We start from the raw sequence: 20,596 nt of genomic DNA, 5'->3' as shown, positions 1-20,596 counted from the left end.
GAGATTTTTTTTTCTGATGAAAGAGGCAATATATCAATAGAACCTCTCTACACCCCCCCCAATGCTATGCAATTGTTATAGTTGATAAGATGTAGAGCCAACTTATGGGGAAGAAATTTGACCCTAATAATAGGGGTCCCTCTGATTATATGCCTATAATAATGCCAGGTGTGAGCAGGAAGACTGTGGGTGAGGTTCGCGAAAACATATTTCTACTCCGTCCCCAGAAATAAAAATAAAAGTAGAAATTAAAAGAGACAGAGTCAATGTATTGGTCTGAGGGTGGGCAGATTGTGGCCCTCAGGATGAATGTGACCCCCAGGATGAGTCCCACCCATTCGCACATCGTCTGTGACAACATCTGCACAAGGATGGCAGGGCTGAGCGACTGTGACAGAGACCACATGGCTGGCGAAGTCAAAGATATTTACTACCTGGCCTTGTACACAAGGAAGATTTGCCCATGCCTGGATTTAATCATGCCCTATACACCAATGAGAGGAGACCTGGATGAATTTTGGAATGATGTTTAGCATCCCCCCCTATCTTGACAATGCCAAATAGAAGGGCATTTGGAAATGCTGGTTGTAAAAGCTTTATTTTTATCGCTGTTCTACCCAGGAATAGTCATGTAGCTTTTCTGAGCCTCAGTTTCCTCCCTGCAAACCTAGGGTATCAATAACACCCAATTCTCAGACTTACGGTAAGGGCTGTAATCGTGCCCTAGTATGACTGAATATGATCTATGCAGTTTAACCTGCCTTAATTTTAATGAAAAACACTCAAGACTAATTCCCCCAATATATTCTCCCTTTCTAAAGACAATCACCTCTATCATTAAAATTCTACAGGATTTCTGCCTCCAAACGATTCAATAATATGCTATTATTATTTCTGTTTCTTTCCCAACTTGAAATTTGTCTATCGAACTCCCACTATAATAGATGACTTCAGGTGTCCTATTTTCTGTTTATCTTTCTGTAACTCTAGGTAAGATGATTAAACCTTTACATATTGTTGCATTTACTGCTGGCGTTTTGCCTTTCAACTTGTGTCAGAGGTAGCACCATTTTTAATATATTAACAACATAATTCTATTATGTTTTGAAATTATTACAGATTCTGTATTTTTCCAAATAAAGTGTTTTCATAAGGTATAGATTAACTTAAACATGTTAACAGTTATACGTCAGGAAAGAGGCAAGTGGGTACTTACTATACTTAATTTAGAAAATTAGTAGTAGAAGAACACATGAAAGATATTATACACACAGAGTACTGATGCAGAAACGCTTTCCTACTTTTATGTTTCGACGAAGCTATTCTTTCCCAAGTCCCTGCGTGCATCCCTGTTGACTCTGGAGCCAGCTGGAAAGCTCCTGAATGCTGTTTCTGAGGCCCCCTCGCTCCCGTCGCGACTGTTTCGGATGTCGGTGTTTTTTGAACCCAGTGGCTATCACTGCCATTTTACCACGTGACTGGGCAGATTTTCAAGTTTAACCCAGAAGAGAAAAATTCATGATCTCCGTAATATAACCACTGACTTTATTGCTTTTTAAAGTGGCCTTTAAAAACTGTGTCTCCAGCCACCTCTATGCCTTGCAAGTGTGAGGTCTGGGAATCATGACCGAATCTGTGAGAATTTTTTTTTGCCTGTATTGTTGCTAACATGATGTTTCATTCCATTTTAATAATAATAATAGAATAAGAATATTGATTTAAGAGTTTCCTTCCGCCTCATTTGCTCTGTTCTCTCTGTCTGGTATCACCGTTAACTAGATGTTAAACTCTGGGAGTTAACTCTCCTGCTTCTTACCTTTGCTCTCACATTTTGTCTCTTTTCCTGCACCCTACATTCTGAGAGAGACGCTTATCTTTCACTCTTAACCCGTCTTTCTCTTTTATTTTCTCCCCTTCTGCTGTCATATTTTAAATTCCTGGGAATTCTTCTGGTTCACCAAAAGTTCATTTTTCCAACTGGCCTGTTCTTGTTCGACGAATACAATATCTTTGTACATTTCTGAGGATACTCATTGGAGATTTTCTGTTTTATCCCCCAATGTCCCTGTTGGGGTTCATTCTTAATTCTACTTGTTTCTTCCTTTTAAAAAATAATCTTTCCTTCGTCTTGAAATATTCCTTAACTTTCTGTAGCTATAGATTGTCAGGATGGGCAGCGTAGGACAAAATGGCGGCTGAACTACAACCCAGAAAAGAAGGCTGACGTTGACGATTCGGCTCCCATCAAGAGAGCCAACCAAGATAAAACCCTGCCATATTCTCTGCTTGGGGGCAACTTCCCCAGCCCCACTCTGCAGACCGGGAACCTCGCCCGGGCGTGCAAACCCCAATAAAGCTCTTTATTGCCTGACTTTGTGGCTGATTGGCATTTCTTTCTTGACGGAGCCTGAGAAAAACCTTTCACAGATATGTCCTTATCCAAAAATGAGGAAAGAAGTTCGACTCCAGTCTCTGAGAAATCAGGTGAGGCTTCTGAACTGATGAACTTTGAGTTTGGGCCATAAGCAAAGATGCACACAGGCTGCGTGTGAGAAGAAGAACTTCCTCCTGCGGTCCTGACCCTGCATCAACACCACGCCCTCTCCAGACAGCTCAGTTCCTCTCCAGAATGCCTATGTGATGCGTTTTGCCTGGTGTAAACACTGATTGCCAGCAGTCGTGCCTTCTGGGATGGAAGGGGCAGCTGACTGTCGGACATCACCAAACCCTTTCTGTTAGGCTCACTTCTCCCTCCCGTCTAAGGCCAGCACCTCTCTGCACCCTGCTGGCCACTGAGCACTGTCCCAGGCTTAGTCCCCTCTATGATCTTCCTGGCTGTTTGCTTCATTGACTTCATAACACAACATCACCCACATACTTTCTGCTTTCAGAAATGTGGCTGAATTTCTAGTTCTCTGATGGCCCAGGATTTTGTAGATTCATATCTATTTTTGTTTCTTATTATTCTTTACTATTATTTCCTGGGTGTTTGGGAGGTAGAGGAGGAAACTTCATATGGTCAGTAACCTATTCCAAGCTAGAATGCAACTTTCATTCTACAAACCTTTGCAACTACTTCAATTATGTCTGAGTTATTTTCTTTCCATGAACAATAAGTTACAAAGCTACGATATTGGAAATAAAGGAAATAGATACCAGATCCCACCTCCTCTCAAAGTTTAGCTGCATTAACCGGATTCACACAGCACTCACCTCTCCTTTGGCAAAGATGCTTTGCCATTGTCTTTTTTAAAAACAGTTATTGAGTGAAGCTGTTTTCAGGTTTTTTTCTTCTCTAACAATGCACACACGCATCTCTCAACCCCCTTTCGCATCCCCTTCAAAAGATGTTTGAACTCTCACCTTTAGGGGCTCTTATAATTTAGCTCCGCTGTGTAATACATGTGGAGGATCCTGGCCTTGAAACGAAGGAAGAGATGAGTGTGTTTCATGGATGCTAATGTCTCAGAGCAGCACTCACTCTGGGCCGATGGCGCGTGTTCTCCCGGTTAGGAAAGGGTAAACAGAACCGGGCGGTAGAGTGACGGGACAGCTGCCCAGGTGACCTCCCTGAATCCATTTTTCACACCAGCTGTGGCATATTGCTCTGAGCTGGGCTTTCATCTCTTCCCGCTGCATCTGGCTGGCCCATACTGGCATTCTCAGATATTCAAAGGGCTTCTTTTTTCCTTTTCTGTCTTCTTGCTTTTCTTTTTCTCCTCCCTCCCACCCCGCATGGCTTTGTGAATACCAAAATAAGGGATCTGGATGGGGAAGCCATGGCTATCTTTCCACCTTCAAAAAGTGAAAAACTCAAGAATAACAAGCAAGCCCAGACTTGCTGAATAGGGCTTCATTATTTTCCTTCTTTTTCCTTCCCCCTTCTCTTTCCCCGGCCCCTCTTTCGTTCCTCTCCTTCTCCTCATCCTTTTGCCTTTCCTTCTTTATTCCTCCTGCTCATCCTCCTCCTCTTCCTCCTTTGAAATGAACAGTTTCATGTATCAAGGCCTCACAAAAGCTGCCCCAGTTTCCGATAAGCATCTTCAATTCTCCAACTGGCGAAGCTGTAATCTGATGTTATCAGGACCGACAAAAGTTAATGGCTAGGAGCCAAAGATCTGCTGAACAACAAGGTGTTGAAAACACCCACCTCAGCAGTTTAAACAACAAGTGGGTTGTACCCAGGATCAGGCTGCTGCACAGAGGGAAGCGGCAGGGAAGATGCGGGGAAATCCCCGCGTGTCTCACAGAGGCAACTTCCTCCTCCCTCGGGTGGACTCGGATCCCAGACTGAAAACCCCTGGAAACATGGAGGGCTTTTTCCTCCTCATGTGGGCGCCCGCATTCTGGGTCACCACGGATTCAAGAGGCGTGGTTAGTAACTTGAAAGCCAGACGCGGCTGCAATGATTCCAAGCTAAAAGTCTCTCTTTCACCATTCGGGGCACCAGGTGCCCTTTGGCCTTGAAGTAGGTATTATCCAAGATAAACAAACAAAGCCAGGCACTCAAGGGATGAGGGCAAACTTAAAGCAACACTATGTTATTGCAATAGGAGGAGTCCAGTGTGAACTGAATTCAAATGCGATGTGTACAGGGGCGTTTTTAAGGGAGAATGGGAGAGTAGGGGAGCAGGTGAGGAGGGACTCAGTAGATTCTGGGAAGTGAAAAATTACAAATAGGGCCCTGGCTGGTGTAGCTCAGTGGATTGAGCACGGGCCTGCGAACCAGAGGATCGCGGTTCGATTCCCAGTCAGGGCACATGCCTGGGTTGCAGGCCAGTTCCCGGCAGGGACACACGATACATTGTGTGTCCTCAGCAGAGGCAACCATAGATTGATATTTCTCTCCCTCTCTCCTTCCCTTCCCTTCTAAAGATAAATAAATAAAATATAAAAAAATAAATTAAAAAAATTACAAATAGGAACCAGGGCTGGTCCCTGTGAAACCCATGTGGTTTTGCATACCCTGAAGGTAGGCTCCTACCCACCTGTGCAGGTGGGGAACAGAGGCCTAATCCTCAGGCGCTGGCTGGAACAGGCCCATTCTTCTGGCAGCTTTGAGTTTGGCTACAGAGTTGGCCTTGACCTGTTGAAAGCTGTGTTGATGTTTGTTCAGTCTTCCGTGGGTCAAGATTGGGGTCTAATGGAGAAAGGGCTCAGGGGAGCCTGCCTAGGGTTTTGGTCAAGCAGAGAATCTATTTCAGAATATCAGGGGTCTGTTCAGGTCTAGTCAGCAGCTGAGTTCTCACTCCAAATTTTAAAGCACAGAGTAGGTGAAGTTTTTTTTTTGTTTTTTGTTTTTAAATCTATGTTTAGTCTCTTCTCAGTAGGGGCAACTTATACGTAGTTGGTCACTACAGTGAAGTTTCGAAAGAAAGTGAAGAACTGTATTCCAGCCACGATGAAAAGGGGAGCACTCCCCTGAGAGCCAATATATTTTACTGGTAAGAAGCCAGCTCATCGCGCATTGGCCTTCCATAGGAGGGGTGTTCCCATTTGTCAAAAACGTGAAAAGAAAATACAAACCCATACCTTCAGGTGTTCAGGCACAGAGGTGAATACACAGAGCAAAACAGGTTCGGGCAGAAAACGGAGATGACGTCTGGGTATTTCTCCCAGCCCCTGGTGTTCATTATTCTTCCCACAGGGGTGTGTCGTCCGGAGATTAACATTTCCCGTTTCCATAGGCTGGAGCGTTTCTGCGTGCTGTTAAGCGCGCCCATAGAAAACGTGGGTCACACTGACCGTTCAAGATTGCCCTTGCCAGGCCGTATTTTTGAAATCTCATTGCTATTTTTGTGAGCTAAATTTTTGCAGGTGGTAAGGTGGTGGATGCAAATATCACAAAGTGAATGTGAGCCAATTAACCAACAACCGCATTTTATGAGGTTCCAACCACCTAATTGTTTTGTGTCTGCAGCTAATTATTTCTGGGAGATGTTTCTGCCTATGGAAATGGAGCCGGTTATAATTGAGTGTATGGCAAAACAAAAGTTCTCCTGTAAGTACATCCAGGGCAGGGATCACACCCTCTCCACGCCTGTGTACACTTCCATAAATCACTGTGAGACCATGGATTCTAAATGAGCATGAACAGCAAATGGCAGCACGATGCTGGAGTTGGGAAAGCAAATCACATTCCTGAATGTACAAAATGCTATCCAAGATATTACCTGTGGTTGGCATGGCTATCAACTCATTGACTCCTTTCTCATAGACTCAAAGAATTTTTGAGCTGGTAAGAAACATGGAGGTCATCTACACCGACAACTTTATCTGAAAATGTGGACCCTATGGCCCGGGTGAAATACGTGACCCACTCAAAGACTCACGATGCTATTGAATCTAGCTTGCAAGTTGCGCTAAATCTACACCAGTGCCCTTCCAACAGACCCAGCACTTCCTCGATCCCTTCTGTAAGGCATTAGAGGCAGCACATGTCAAGGGGAAACATGTCTCTTAAACCCACACATACCAGGCCTAAGGGAACACCGACAAATTAATTTTACAGCAAGAGGCTAAACTTGTTCTTATAAATTGGTCTGTCCAGATGAAGTAGTGGGCAAAATGTGTAGTTTTATGCAGATAGATTTTATTTTTGTTATTATTGCAGCTGCTCATAGATATTTTAATGCAAGTTTTTATTGAGCTATGCCCCGAGGCTTTTGAAATTAAGGGTTCAATTATTTCTAAAATCTAATAATTAAGTAAATTAATGAGCCTAGTCAGAAATCTGGCAACTTGACTATAAGGATTAGACACAAGAAATATTACCAAGAGGGAGTTACAAACCAGCCGGGCACAAACCTGGGTGGAGATACAGCTAACCAGCTGGCTGGGATGGGCAGGGCAAACCTGGCCATCTAAGTTGCACCCCCGCACTCCTACAAACCTTGGCAAAGCAATTTTGAGTTTCAGGAAGTGAAGCCTCCAGAGAGACAGAAGAACATTACTGTGCCCACATTCCTTCACTAAAAGATAACAACTGATAAATCATATGTTTGGGAGAAAATGAGCATAGCATCCACTCAGAAACCACAACACGAAGCGAGTTAAGGAAACTAAGGATGTTGACTCAGGGCAGAGTGCTGACGAGAGTCCACGAGAGGTTTCTTGAAATACTTCAAAAGAGAGCCGTACTGGGGCTGAGCGACCCTGCAGGATGCACCCGGGGAGCCAGCTGTGTCTTCCGCAGCCTTGCCTGCTGCATTGCTTTGCTCCTAGGGCAATACCTAGTGCTGGGCCAGGCTGTGCCGTGTGGCTTTCTAAGTCTGCTCTGAGGGAAAAGACCAGTCTCTCTGGTTACCCAGCCCACACTGGAACTCCTCCATGAATTCCAGTTCCTGACTCTGGGGTTCGGTCACATGCACAGTCGCCCATCCTCCCACAGGACTGGCTTGCCTTCCTCTGTGCGTGCTGGCCTGCGGAGTGTCATTCACCCCAGGCTCCCCCTTGCTCCTTCTCATCAGCTTCCAGATTCTCTGTGCTGCCTGCAGGGCACCCGATTCCTGGACAAAACTCGACATGCTTGTGTAATACCTTGACACCACGAGTGCTTATTGAAAGGAATTTTGATTTTAAAAAGATAGAAAAACTTTAGCATGGTATGTTGCAATCCGCATGCTCTTTGTGGCTCACCACAGGTTCTTGAAGCATCTGATCGCAGAGGTTCGGAAACATACTCGCTCACCTGAGATCCCACAGCACGCAAAGGTGGGCCTGGAATACAAAGGGCGACCTGATGGCAAAGCCCATGTGGCGTGCACCGCGGTCCCCTCCTCTCATTATTTCACACTCTGGATTACTGCACCAAGACAGTGAGGACTGTAATAGGACTCTTTATGGATGTGGTCTGGTGCAGTCCAGGTGTGTTCATTATTCACACAGGACATAATTATTAAAGCCAGTGTTCCAGGGCCTTCTAAAGTTTAAAAGCTCTTACAGTCTTTACTTAATTCCTTATGGAACAAAAGATGTTTTGTCCTGGAAATTCCAGTTGACTAAGGCTAATGAAATGAACACATTTTCCCCAAGCAGACCAAAAGATGAAACCTGGGAAGAAGGTGAGAGTCTTGAAGATGGAGTGAGAGAAAAACGAAGAAATATGTTCAGACACACGACCAACTGCACAGGGGGCTGGACTTCCACACAAAGGCTGTCCCCATGGCTCCCAGTCTCAGCAGAAGCTGCTCTGAATTCTCCTGGTCCTCTCACCTGTCCTTCAGTGGCTGAAGACGGAGGTCTGGATGAAGAAGATGTGGTACACGCCTACAGTGGAATACTACTCAGCCATTAGAAAAGAGTAAATACTGCCGCTTGTGACCACACGGTTGGATCTTGAGAATGAGTGAAATAAGGCAGACCCAAAAAGTCAAGAAGCCTATGGTTTCACTTACATAGGGGATACAAAACGGAAAGCAACAAATGAACATACAAGAAAAACAAAGTCATAGATGCAGACAATGATACGGTGGTTGCCGTAGGGATGGGGAGTGAGGGTAGTAAAAGGTAAAGGAGATCAAACATTTGGGTGGTGGGCATACTACATGGTGTACACATGCTATGTCATAGGATTATATACTTGCAATCTATATTATTTTATTAATGTCGCTCCAATACATTTAAGGTAAAAATAGAAAAATAAAAATATATTTAATTGATAGAAAGAAAAAAAACTCTTCTCGGAACAGGAGCCAGAAGTGATGTGATGGCACGGTATGAGCAGTTCACCCGGAAGGCCAGCGTTTACACAGAAGAGTGAGATGCATGAAAACCCCACTGTTCACTTGACTTGCTCTGGGGTGGTTTAATGCTTGCACGTGAAATTCTGGAAAGGGCGTAGGAGATTTTTTAAAAGCCACAAGTCAACATCCTACCAGAGATAATAGGGGTCCTTTATTATTTCTATGACTGGTTCTAAAGGCAAGTGGTAGTTCTGGTGACAACATGAATCACTACCAGGGGATTTTCTTTCTTCGTTTCCTCTAGTGGAAGTAGGTTGCCAGTAGAGTTGGGTTGAGTTTCTTAAAACTCTTGGGCAATAATGGAATCTAGTTGGTAACCTATGCTGTGAGCTACCCCAGAAGTTATTAATTTGTAGTAATGGTCAACTGCCTATTTCCCACCCCTTAGGATACACAGAAAAGTGTTTTGGACCCATCTGGGTAAAAGCACAGCATAGGCATAAGATCATTATCATCCATGACACATTCAGGTCATGTTTCTTCCACATTTTGTTAGTTTCAATGAACCAGGGACTGCTAATGAATGAGTTCCATTGGATAATTTTGTTTTTTCTGTTTCAAGTTTCCAGTTGCCTGTCTGGATTTCATTAGCATTGCAATGATTTACCCAAGAGGGCTTTGCTTCTTAACTTGATTGGGTAAGGGACATTGAGGGGGTGGCTGTCTTTGTGGGAAAAGGAGATTTTTTTTAACCCCACGGTGATTGTATATGTGTGTGGAAGAAGTTGGAGGAGTGCAATTTTCATTTACAGTTGACGCTGATCTTCCTCAAAGTATGGTCTGTTTAAATTCCTGCAAACATATTTGCCAGTTGGACACCAAAGTCATCAGCATGTTTTTACTAAGAAAAAACATTATGGCCATGGAAGCAAAACTATTTAAGTGATGCATTAAAAAAAGTGTCTAAAATCTTAATGGTAGAGAGGAGAAACTGGTTTTCAAAATTTGTCTTTGTGTTTGTTCATGTATTATTCCTTAATTTGGTTTTCTTAGAACTCTACTATGTGGCTCATTTTCTCATGTCCTTTTTTCTTCTTTATATAAAGGCAATAATTTCACAAGTATAAGTAGTTCAAAATAGGACCAAGGCATTTCATCAAGTTTGCAGAATATGACATAAATAGAGAATCAAATCATTTTTTTCTCTGGATTCATCTGTACTTTTTGCTAACCAATGTCACAACTTTTTTTTTTTAATTAAGAGAACTATTTAATGAGATGACCCGGTGCATTGTCGAGCTAACTAGCACTTCCCCACCCTCCCCAACTGCTCACAACCGTGAATCCACCAGCTATCGAGAGACCAAGGCTTTGCTGGGCTTCAGGAATGCCACCCTCTGGCATTGCCCATCTACGCATTGATGGAACGCCATCCAATGGGCTTGGACATTGTGAAGTTAGTTGTCTTACACAAGCCTCGCCTATTTCCAGCAAGCAATCATGGCTCTCTGCCATGACAGTTTCTGTCTTTTGCCCACTTATTAAATTAGGTGAGTCCGCCTTTTATTGATTTGAAGGATATCCAATTGGCAAACAACCTAGGAAGAGGGCTCGAAAGCCTCAGTTGCTACCCCAGAGGAGTGAGCAATGTCGGAGAAGCCATGCTGTGGTCACCTGAACCTAGTTATTTGCTCATGCGAATCTGCAGGACCATGTCAGAGCAAAGAGAGTTAGGATTCATGGTTTGGCACATTGGACAAGGGCCTGCAGAGATGCTTGCGGCCCATGGCGGACCACCTCTCCCAACACGGGCAAATCAAGGACCTATAAACAAGTCAATTAATTGAAATTATTTTTCGCCTATCTTTTGAAAAAGCTATTTTTCAAAATATTTAAACTATCCATAAAATCAATAGAAAAGATATAATGATAATAATAGAAGTAAAACATTTTTAACAGAGCTGAACCTTTTTAGTTTGTGTTTAGAAAATTTAATCACATCCTATTAAATACTTTAAAAAGAGAATCTCTTTGCAGTTCTGGCAGGCAATGTCCCCACTACTGGCAATGAAAATAAGAAGTGGTATCACCCTTGGTGGTAGGCAGAACTCCAAAATGGGCCCCAGGATCTCAGCCCCTGATGTACAGGCACTTCATAATCTGCTCCTACTTAATTGTGGGGAGAACCAGTGAGTGTGAGAGATATCATTCCCATGGTTGCATAGCATTACAAAGCAAAGGAGATTTTGCAGATGTAATTAAGGTCCCTAATCAGCTGACTTGGAGTCCTTTCAAATGGGAGGTGTATCAGAGGGAGGCTGATCTAATTAGATGAGCCCTTAAGGAGACAAGAAGCAGCAGCAGACCCTCTCCTGTAGACCTCGGAGACAGAGTCGCCATGGGTCCTACCGCCACAGTGAACTGAATTCTGCCAGACCTGAATAAACTTGGAAGAAGACCCTGAGCTTCTGCTAAGAACCCAGCCCTGGCTAGTACCTTGACTTCCATCTAGGGCAATTTCAGGCAATAGAATCACGTTTTTTTTTTATTACAGAAAGCTGCTTTTTGCCCATAGATGTGGAAAAATGGTGTGGGTCCATGTCTGGCTTACTCTTTTGCAAGTATTACTGGTTTGCGAAAACACTGGTGCCCACAACTGAATGAGGATGAGGAGGGTCCGTAGCATATTTAGCACATTCCCCACCTGCAGCACTGCTAGAGACTTCTCACTCTTGACAATGAGATGAAGAGAACATACGATGTATCTAAAGTCTCATAGATTTTCTTAGAGTATTCCAAACATTAGAAAAGTCTTTGAATGACTGTTTTCTATTTGGGCCCACATGGAGAGAAATGAGGGTAAGAGGACGTCATTTTAGCAGAGTTAGAGTTTGTTTTGCACCTATGCACATCATGATTTTTATTTCAAACATTTGAAAATTTTAGAACTATTCCTAAGTGTAGATTTCCCCTGCCACTAGTAATTTTCCTAATTATATAACCTAGAAATACAGCACCCAGCCCCTCGCCCACACACACTAGGAAGAGAAAGAAATAAATGCTGTTTAGCATTAAGTAATGTCACTTTGTGAAAAATCCAGATCTGGTTACCTTGAACTGTTCGGAAAGAAGGCATTTCTTATTAAAGAGTCCAGCCCATGAACTTTGCCATGGTTTTGCTTCCTAAGTATACCAAAGTGTACAATATACATAAAGTCAAGATCCTTCAATACATATGAGGATGAATATTGTGTTTCTTCTGTTTTATATGAATGTATAGTGCCTGTAAAAAGCAAAGCCATAGCAATCGGGAAGCACATGGGAAGGGTTAACTGCCCCCCAGCCCCGCCAAGCTCCGTTTTCTTCTGCCCTCTAAGCTTTAAGACAAATATCTCTTTGTTTCTCTTCTTTAATATCCAGTTCCATGTTCAGTAGGGAAGAGAGGACAAGCCTCCACAAAATTCACTTTTTCCTCAGCTAGAGTTATACCATAAGACATACAACCAACTTTTCGTGCTTAATATTTCCTTTGTACTTCAGAAGACACCTGCCTGGGGGCCTTGCGACTAATGGGCCACAGAAGGCTCGGTCACTGTTCAAATTCTATGGCCCCCACATGATGTTCAGCTGCAGATCAGTGATTCTAGAACATTCCGCCTGTCCGAGTCTGCTTACCACGCACATTTTTCAGAACATGAAAGTCTCCTTATCACCCCACCCCTTTGGAAGTATTTTGAGATGTAACTTTTGGCTTCCCCTGAAACTGTCAAATACTTGAACTTCCTCTGCAATGAAAACAGGTAATCAGATGCACTAAATAAAACCTACAGTTAATGTGCTCAGAAAGGTGAAATTCTAAACTGGCTATTAGAACTACTTTGCTCAAACTGTATCCTAATGGCCCTAGAGTGTTGCACCTGCCTCCGTATTAAGACATGTTCTGATGGGGGTGGGGGGAAGGGCTCCTTTTAAAATTAAGTTTGCAAATGTACATTATCCAAATTTACTTAATAAGCAAATTTTTCCCCTCTGTAAACAGTTTGGGAAATAGAGTCTTAGAGAAATTTAAATAAAATTTACCAGGGATTCCTTGGGAAGATGGTTCTGAGCTACATACACTATAGTTGTTGTTACTTTATTGTTTTTGGTCAAATCTTATTTGGGGGTCAGAACTGAATAGATGCCTGTGATAGTCTTTCTCTTTTCCCCATTGTTCACAGAAGCTGGGAGGAGGTGTGAGAAGGTGCTTCCAACATTAACACTTCTTGAATGCCACTCTGTATTTCTCTCGGATTCCAAAGGGCAAAAATCCATAAAGGTGATTAGAGTAAATGGTGATGTTACAGGCCAAACAATGGCTGTTTTGTGCAGACACCTTCTCCTGCAGTTTGTCAGAGAAAAAAAAAAAAAAAACAGATTTCTTTAAACCTTTGCCTTCTACCTGCCTCATGGAATGATGAAATGAGAAGATGGCATCATTTCATAGAAGAACTGAGGGATTCTGAGTGTGGATTTTGGGGAGTGCTTCTGGGGGTGGGTGGCATAGAATCACCTGCAGGGTGAGTGCCAAATGCGAGAGAAGAGGCTGCACGTTCCAACTCTCAGATCCCTCCCCTCCCGCTGCTGAGCCTCTGACTCCATCACCTCGCTTCCCAGTCCTTGCTCCAGGCCCCTGCCCACCCCCAGCTTTATTTTATTTTTTCATCGTCTCTGCAAATGCAATGAAGAATAAAAACGTGGTGAGACCTGCCGCCAGCACCTATGCCCTCCAGTTCGAAGCTGACAGAAATGTCAAGAAACTGACAGTAAAATATGCGAAGGAAAAGCACTGCAAACAGAAGCCAGCCCAGACTGCGCGGGGCTTTCGCCACACTCTATGGAGGTTTCAAACAGAAAGAGCAGTTGCGGGATGTATTACCTCTAACATCACTTGCTAAATTTTACCCTATGCAAATTACATATAGAGAATACAAAGGGGAAGCTAGGGAAGGTGAGGGGGGTTGGGCAGATGAGCAAATGTCCAGATGCGCTAGTGGAAGCCTGTCTGCCACTTTCCGTGGGAGCATCGTTCCACCTCAGTGGGTTTCACAGGGCAGGAAGGCTGGGGAGCTCAGCAAAAGCAAGATGACCCGCGCCTCCCTGTGCCGGCAAAAGTCAGGTGATGTGGTTGAAAATCTGAAACATACATTTATTTACTTGGCCAACCCAGTATTAGATAACCTGGCTAACTTTCGTGAACACTCCAGTGTTTATTCACTATGGTCCTAAATGGTTCGAAGCACACAGTCTTCCTGAAGTGAAAGCGTGCGTTTGAGAGATTGTGACTAAGCCTTGTCACTGTTCTCTGAGCTCCTGATGGAGGCTGGGTTTTTCATTTACTATTAAATTTCATCTTCATGGTTGTTCCACCAGGTAAGATTTCTTGTTGTTGCTTGTTTTTGTGTTTTGCTTTTCCCTCACTGGAGGAAGGAGGAAGCCAAAGCTCAGAGGAGAGTAACTTTCTCAAGATCACAGAGTGGTTAGTTGACACAACTGAGATTTAAACCTCCAATTTTCTGGTTCCAGATGGCCCTTTTGATTCAAAGATCCATCCCTGAGAGAAACGTATTTGTTCAATTTCTTTAACAAATACACTTAAAAGCTACCACTTCAACAGCGAACACAATGTGGAGCACAGTATAAACAAGAGCCGTAGATAGTCTGTATTTATAAATTTGAAATTACGATGGCCATTTCCTTCCTTTAACAAAATGAGATGCTCTGAAAAACGGGCTTTATTTTCTTATCCTTTCACAGATTGAGAAACCAAGGCACATACAAATGCAGTGTCTCTTTTGGTTACCACTAATAACCATCGCCCTCTTGTAAAAGTGGGAGAAGCATCCTACAAAATGACTCCATCAAAGCAGAACTGGATCCATCCTCTTAGACACCAGATATCACAGATATGTGTATAATTGATGCCTTTAAGGTGCACTTGAGGTGCCCTACTTAGCTTGGGGTATGCACAACTTAATTGCACATTAAGTTGGCAACTCATGCCCTTAAGGAGAGAGAGAGAGGAAAAAACAGAAGAAAAAAAAAGAGGAGCAAGTGGGAGAGCACACAGGACTCAATTGCCCTTGAAATTTGCATGCAACATTTGCCACGGGCAATTAAGCTGCACACAGAAGGAAGGGAGGCCCATAATCTTATGTGACTTATCCCAGCCATCCAGCAGGTGACTGGCAAGGCCAGGAGCGGACCCAGGTTGTGTGGTTTCCTGTCCTCTTCTGACCAACAGACAACCTTCCCTCTCCTGACAGGCAGTGGGGCCATCTGCACACCTCCACTGTGATCACTGCTATAAAGTGAGCCATAAAACTGCCATTGGAATCCAAATGTCATATCAGTGGAAATGTCTAAAGCCCATAACAGCTCCTGTGATAACCCCTTAATGTTCCAATAGATCCCTGAGGGCAGGACAGGCACAGCTTCTCCTTCAAGATGGCCACGCGGGCTTGGTGCAAAGCCAGAACCCGCCAGTGTCCACGAGCCCCTAGCCCCCTGGCACGCGTTCATAGATTTTATTATTACTTTAAAAGCAGACTGTAGGGAAGAAAGAATAACAGCTCTAATTCAATTTACATATGAATAGAAGGATATGTGCAGGTATTGGGAACGAACTCCTGGTTATGAGATGAGCTACAGAACAAAGCCCGCCTGATTAGGAGTCTTTGTGTAAGGTGGCGATGCTCTCATTTATTTGAGCTCAAGTTCAAAGTGTTCCCAAGAGGCTGTGACCACTTCTCTGAAAACTTCAAACATTGTATTCGGCCGTTCAACTTTTTTCCTCATTTAAATGATGCCAGTTTGCATTTTATGTAAATAGAAGGTATGTATTTATTTTGAGTGAGAGATACAAATATAAATAACTTTTATGTTGGAATTAAACCTCTTATATCTTAATTTGGGCTGACAACCAGTGATGACCAGAAACAACATTTTAAACCAAATACAGTGAATACAATTGCTTATGTTTTTCATATTGGTCATATATTATTTCACTAAATGGTCTACATCAAAAAACAACAACAACAAAAAAACAGAAGCAAAAACAAAAACACAGAATGGTTTTGCTACATATCTTCCCTGAGAGTAAATCAGTATATAACATTTATACTTCTGCCTACCCAGAAATCTGAACTTTTAAGTTTGGGAAACTTAAGAAATAGAGAAGTAGAAATAGGGAAATAATTTACAGTGGGAAACGTTTGGCACCTTCACTCTCTATCTGTACCAGAAGCTAAACATAAATAGGAGATGGGTTTACAATTAATATAGCGAAGGAGTCTTGTTTTTCACAAGAGCTCCCAATGCCACTCTTAGCATCATTCTTTGGGCTCAGGTCTTGTTTACCGGATTTTGATCAGGAGTCTGACCACAAGTTTTACACTGTTAATTGCTCTCTTCACTATTTTCTTTCCAAAATTCACAGACATTACAGAATCTGTGTTTCCCATTGCAAAATTCTGCAAATTAAGATGCCCTTCAGAGCTCTCTCACGTCTAAAACTGTGTTGATAATTTTCATAGAACGACAGAAGCTTTCTGCTTCTTTCAACACATAACCAGTGTAGTTGTAGCTGAGTGTCACTAATCCCTTGAAAATGTGCCTTAGAAAACTTCTGTTTTTCTTATAGTCAATTCCTGATTTTCCTTGATAGTAAGTATGTGGTATAATTTAAGTGGAAATCCAAAACTTTGTATATTGGATCATATGGATATAGTCACATAAGCTTATAAGAGGGATAAAGGAAAAGTGAAATGCCCAGGAAAGTAAGACTTAAAACCAATTTCTCCTACTGGCTGTGTTTCCCTAAATGGTACTAGCTAACCAGAGATACCATTATTTTAAACTAAGTTGATGAGATCTTTATAAGTTGAGAATGCAGCCTTGACTTTCTACAAAGTTTCACATTCTGCCACCTCCTAGCCACGGGATTGGGCAGACGGTCAGTTACTCCAAGCTGTACTTCCTCTTGTTTAAATGGAGATAGGAATTGCATGAATTCCTAGATTTGTGTGAGCACAGCAACTGCTTAGCACCACAGAATAGGACCCCATCGTCTATCATGTAACAATATTGTTATTATTAGTAGTGGCAATACTAAGAGATACTGAGCCCCAAACACACATAATCGGACCTTAAAAACAAAGTGCTCAGAAACAAGTCCAGTCCAATCCAGTGCCAGCAGTCTAGGATACAGCCCTGGTTAGTCAGTAGGGCCCCTGTGGTTTTGGTCTCTTGTTCAATTTGTGTGTCATCCCCAACATGACCTATTTCACACCCTTTCGTGAATTTCTTTTCTGCTTAAATACATCAGGGTCAGTCTCTGCTCTTTGAACAGAAGAGGCCCTACGGATGCAGGTAGCATCTTTAGCTCTGTGAAATCACTACATTCTTCCTATACATTTGACTCACAACTGTACTGTCACTCCAGTGGCAGAATACTGTTCGAGAGATCTGAGAGAGTCCGTGCGGCTTTCAGTGCAGAGGTTGCATCCTCCGGGAAAACATACCGCGCTGCATCTGCATCACAGTGTCTCAGGTCAATGAGAGCCAATGACGCTCAAGTTGGTGGAGTAAGATCAAGTCCATGGGTGGTTCAGCTGTCCTTGACCATTCCTGTCAGTCTTGAGTATGAGCCCATGCACCTCCCTGGTCAAGGCTATGTAGAGCCACGTCCCAGCACTAAATCCGGATGGATTATAGGAAATCGTGAGAGAGCTAATACTAAACATTTCATGCTCCAACCCTTTTCAGAAACAAAAATTTCTATTGAAAATAAGACTTAGCAACTATGGTCAGGAATTTTTCTGTACACACCTCATTTAAATGCATTTCAATAGTCCCACAGCAATACTTTTCAATGCCTGAGGTTGTGTAGAGAGTGGACTCTGAAGAAAATGAATCTTCCAAACTCATTAGATTCTTTATCTCATCAGTGAACAGAATTGTTCATGTCAGAAATTTGAAATCTGAATAATCTTTAAATGTTCTTTTATCTTTTTAGCCTGCTTCCTAATATGTCATTTCTAGAATGGATGTCCTAACTCTACTGAGGAACGAGAACTTGCATAGCCTGTGAACTCAATGAGCCATTAAATAGGTGACAATAATCTTGATAGAAGTTTGGAATATTTAATTAGTGCAAAAAATACTCATGGCCAGTGCACTCAATTACTTCCATGGATACTCCCCAAAATATCAACCAACTAGTTTGCATGTCTGTGAAATGCTTTGAAAGACATTTAAGGATGAAATGGGAGATAATATTTCATCTATTAATTGAGGACTTGACATGCTTATGCATGTCCAGTAATAAAATTTCAAAGTGAATTTAGTTTAGATCCTTGAGATATTTTTAAAGGTGACATTTCTATCCTTAAGGCATTATCTGTTGGATTTATTTGTTCTTGTGTTTTTCAAATCCAGTCTCCCTTTGAAATTATTTTTGTTTCCTTTCCTTTAAAATCTGGTTCTATTGGTGGTTTGTCCCCACACTTTTTAAACAGATGCATACCATTATCACGACTTAATTAGCTACTTTCCTATTTTGGGGCAATTATGTTGCTTCTAATTTTCCTCTCATAAATAGATAATTTGTGTTGAAAATAGTTTGTAGTGTGGGTTGTTGAGTGAAGTTGTGAAAGTGTAATTACTAGGTTAATAAATGCGATGATCTTTTTTAAAGACTTAACCATGTTAGATTATGTGGCAATTCAAAAGAACATATCTTCTTAAAAATACAATAATTTTGCACACACTAGTGGGATATAACGTAAGAACAAAAACTGCATTAAAATTGCATTAAAATGTGTTAACTGTTTTCACTAGTTGTATTCTTGGTGATCATGTTGGTATTGCTATTCTGAGACAGGTCTGGGAACAACAGGGGCTAAAGCAAATAAGCAATTACTATTCTGGTCCCATCGTCCTTAGTGATCTTAAGAATCAGAATCCTCACAATCTGGAAAAGGAAATAGTGGAAGGTAACTAAGTATGCTATAGGCTGAATTTGAATAGAAAGTATTAGTATATACTCGTATTTTAATCTTAAAGAAATGCATATTCTTATTTTGTCATGGAAAAGCCTAGAAATATCAACGGACTCAGTAACAATGAGAACTCCTAGTCACAAAATTTTGAATAACTACAGAATGTAAATATGTAAAATGTTTGAATCTTTGAGTTCATAGTTATGCTACATGAAATTATTGTTGCAACATGCTAGACAGCTACCTTATTGTTTGAAAACTGGTTAGCAAAGGGAATGACTAAAACATTTATATTGCTTCTCCTTTATAAGAACTTTAGCACCAAGATAACCCAGTATTAGATTAGGAGAAATAATTGTTTATGGAGGTATTCCAGCTAATAAATGGAGAAAATGACAAAATATCTCCATTTTATTTTGCAACTCATAATGAACTTATGGTTCTAGGCATTATGCATCTTTGGCTGTTAAGACGGCAAAATGAGAGATAATCAGGTAGAATGAGGCTTCTGGTGGCATAATGGAAATTCTATATTACAAAATAGTTTTAACCAGGAAAGAAAGACACAGAGGAGGGGAGGGGAGGGGAGGGGAGACAACTCCAGATCTAACTTACAATTTGTGGGAAATACAGAGAACAAAGAAACACGCTAAACTCCACAACAAGTATGTACTCAGAAAAACACAGGTTTCTGGAAAATCTAGTAGTGATTTTTTCCTCAAAGTTTACAGAAAAACAAAAAGAGGCGGGGAGGGATAAATGGGCAGTGGCATCGACCATTCTCAATACACTCCATTCTTTGGATCCTTATTTTAAAAGTGGTTAAAAATTTTGACATTATGAAGCATGAAACACTTACACATTTGAACACTCCCTGCATGTTTTAAGAATTACATTGACTATATTGTTGTGAGATGGTGAGGTTAAAATCCTCTTTATCTGTTAAACATACTCACTGAAATATTTACAGTTGAAATAATACAACCTCTGGGCGTTGCGTCCAAGTGCACTGGGCGGTGAAAACTGGGTGGGAGTGAGGGTGCGTCAGGGCAGGTCACTGACGGCCGACTTATATGACTGAGCAACAAGAACCAGTGGTCTACAATACTCTTTTGTTTCCTTTTCGTGTTTGGGAAAATAGCAATATAAACATATCACTTACTAATGCGGAGGTAAATCTACAGGAAAAAGGAAAATGGGAAGGCGGACGATTCTGGGAAGAGGAATGGGGGTAATAAGAACTGGTGTGCCCAGAAACCAATATTTCTTTTTATTATTTGCTGTTCAGTGTTTTTTCACCTATACAAGTATGTGCATGTATAAAGTATGTGCTGTCAAAAACAAAAATATAATAAAAACAAAATGTGTTTCTCCACTTACCAGGTTTAGCAACTTATCCTAAAGAAGATCTTATATAAGCAATACAACTGAACAAAATATCTGCAGTACATAAATAAGTCCACAAAAGCATGGTCATAAGGATGCGTAATTGGAATCAGGCAGAACGGCCATGAGGAAGGGATTCATCTGCGGGCATGCTGGCTTGTAGCTCAAAAGAACAGTATTGTGCTGTATGTACTGATCTGGGAAGAGTTCACTATACACTGTTGATTAAAGAACAAAGCCATTAAACCATGTAATGCAATGTGTAACAACATATATATCACTTTTGCTTTTAGAGTGGTACTATTCTATCATCAACCTATTTACTTTCCAGATACTGCAAACTTTATTTGCTAATATATTTACTAATTTGTATTGTCACAGTCATGGTGCTTATCAGCGGTTTTAGCACTAGATTTTGAGCTCTCAGTGGGCAAGGATTATGCATATTTGATTTGCTAGTTGGCATTTTATAAGTTGTTTTTGCAA

Source organism: Sturnira hondurensis, unplaced genomic scaffold, assembly GCF_014824575.4.
Source record: "Sturnira hondurensis isolate 20B ecotype Veracruz unplaced genomic scaffold, ASM1482457v3 Scaffold0007865, whole genome shotgun sequence".
Lineage (NCBI taxonomy): Eukaryota > Metazoa > Chordata > Mammalia > Chiroptera > Phyllostomidae > Sturnira > Sturnira hondurensis.
This window is presented reverse-complemented; position numbering follows the sequence as displayed.